Consider the following 3,122-nt stretch of genomic DNA (forward strand, 5'->3'; position numbering starts at 1 on the left):
CAGAAACCATGCAGTATTTAAACAGGGAATGTTTACTATATAGAATTATTTACTATACTTGGGGATTGGAGTTACAAGGGATTGGCTAGTTATCAGGGTCTGGGATTTGATTTTGCCCTACTTACAAGCTAATACATTAGCCTATTATTGTTTCATGAACGCTGGCAGAAGACATGAATCTCCTGGGTCGGAGATAAAGGACTTTATTACTCAAGGCACAAAGAGCCATATGAGCATCATGTTTGGGTCAATTCCCCTTGTCTTCCATCCCCCAAATCCCACAGCTACAACGCAGAGGATCTGGGCTGGGTGCTACATGAGCAGTGGTTTTGCATCACAGCGAAGGAACACTGAGCTTGGGAAATCCACTGCCCCTATAGTAAGTAAAGGTGGGCCTGCTCTTTGTCCTCAAGGTTGTTCACTGCAAACACACCTGGGAAATAGTCCAGGTAAATAGCAGATAGGGATACTCAAGCCCATGGCAGACTGCCTCTTTCCTTCCTCCTGCAGTGTCTCTCCAGCACCCTCTAATGACAAAACTTAACGTTGGGCCAGCTGGCAAAGGAGAAATACTTCATTAAAGAGTCCATCTCAGTTTTCACAGAGCAGGTGATGAAGATTGGATTTGGAGTAACAGATCACTAAGTGGCATAAATGATTATCGGTAGTCCCAGGCACAGCTAAATTAAGATCTGAAACTACTACAGAATAAAAGGAAGAGGTGATTCACTTCATTTTAGCAAATGTATGTGTGTGTATTTTGTGTGTGTGTGTGGAGGTGGGGGGAGCTCTCCAATAGATGCTGAGAGCAAAAGAAACTAAGAAAGACATAGTCGCTGATGCTTAAAGAGCTCACAAGCTGATGGGGGCATAGACACTATATACAACCAACCATAAAATAATGTCCCAGGCAGTGTTTTACATCCATGATTCCATTTAATACAAAACGAGAAAAGTAGAGAAACAGTCTAGTAGAAAAGAAACATATAAACAGGTAATTCCAATGCAAGGAGGTTAAGTAATACAAGAGATAGATAATGAGGGATAATGAGAATTTAGAAGAAGTATGGTATCTAAATTAAGGAAAATGAGAGTCCCTTCAATGTCAGCACACCTGAAATAATATGTTGAGATTTAGATACCACTCATTAATGGATTATGGAAAAGTAAATATTTTCAGAAATCAATTCCGCTTATTTCAGTAAATATTTGTTGAATACCTACAAGACACCAGTTAAAGAATGTGATAATTTTACTAAGTGAATGCCTAACTCACCTTTATAATACTTTTCATGTAAATTTTTAGGATTGTTATCAAATTTGGGAAACACTATCAAGTTTCTTTCGTGTATATGCTGCTTCTCTTGGTTTCCCCTGCTTTAGGGTGTGTTTCAATCATGATACAGCCCCAAGCCTTGCACCTTCATGTCATGACCTAAACCAACACAGCTAGCAATTTCTTACTTATATGTGAATGTGAGAAATAGAAAATTGACCACTGATTTTGTCAATTAAAAATGTATGTGACAGTGGTTTGCTGGTAAATATTTAACAACTGGTTCTCTGGGGGAAAAAATCTCTGATTTGCGGCATTTGCCATTTTTCATGTTGTAAATACTCCACCAGGTCCAGTTTCAAGCTAACAAGACATCACTGAACTCAAAGATGGGAAAACATGTGGTCAACCAGCTCCTATGAGCCACTGTGAATGGGCTCCAGCACACCATTGAGTAGAAGGGATAAAAGCTGGATTGCACTGGCTTGAGCAGATAATGGGGAGAGGAATGACTGAAGTATTTTTCCTCAGAGGAAAATTAGGACTCTAAGGAAGACCTGATGGACTATAATTTTATTGATTTGTAGTCCCCCCAAAATAACTTTATCTTCTTTCTTTTCTTAAATTTTTTATTTTGAAATACTTTCAAACTCACAAGACAGTTGCAAAAATAATACAAAACCCATACAGAGAACTCCAGCATGCCCCCATCCCCAGATCCCCAGATACACCAATTTTAACATTTTGCCACATTTGCCGTATCATTCTATCAATCTATTTTCTAAACATTTTAGAGTAGGTTGTATACATCATGCCCCTTGAACACATAATATTTCCATGTACATTTTCTATTTAATCACCTTAAATACAGTTATTAAGTTCAAGAAATTTAATACTGATGTAAAGCTTACAGTCTTATTTCTATTTACAGCATCTGAAAAGCAGTTTAATGTTTGTTCTGTCAAATTATGAATCATGGATGCTGTTAACAAAGAAAAAGAATTTGTTGCTGAAAATTGCCTCTTTTATCATTCAAAATCATAAGAACCTATGATGGAACCTGTTACACTAGATTTGATAATTACCCTCACATATCCTGAGAGTGCTGGTAGTTTCTGTCCCACCCTGATATCCAGTCCAACTGAGTTTATGCCTCACTTGAACTGATGCTACTGCCCCATTCAACAACAAACAAGAAAGCACGTCCACATGATTTAAATGTGTGTGGCTAACTGAATTTTTTAAAAAGGCAAAAAATTTGAAGGCAATTTACAAAAAAGAATATCAAAATGGTCAATGAATATATGCAAAGGTGTTCAACAAGATTAGTCATTAGATAAATGTAAGTTAAAACTATGAAGATAGCACTCACTACACACCACACTGAAATAGATAAAATTCTAAAAGACTGCTAATACAAAATGTTGGTTAGGATAGAGCAGTTAGAAATCTCACACATTGCTGATGGGAGTCTAAGTTGGTGTAACCATTTTGTAAAAATATTTGTCAATGCACACCGATGTTCATAGCAGCATTATTCACCATTGCCAAAAGATGGTAGCAACCCAAGTGTCCATCAACCAATGAATTGATAAATAAAATGTGGTATATATATGCAGTGGAATATTATTCAGCCATAAAAAGGAATGGATTCCTGATACATGCGACAACATGAATGAATCTTGAAGATATCATGTGAAGTGAAATAAGCCAGACACAAAAGGACAAATATCGTATAGTCTCACTGATTTGAAACAATTAGAATAAGCAAACTCATTGAGTTAGAATATGGGATAGGGAATGGGAAGTTAAGGCTTAAAATGTACAGGGTTCCCAGTGATTGTAT

Source organism: Choloepus didactylus, chromosome 3, assembly GCF_015220235.1.
Source record: "Choloepus didactylus isolate mChoDid1 chromosome 3, mChoDid1.pri, whole genome shotgun sequence".
In the NCBI taxonomy this organism is placed as follows: domain Eukaryota; kingdom Metazoa; phylum Chordata; class Mammalia; order Pilosa; family Megalonychidae; genus Choloepus; species Choloepus didactylus.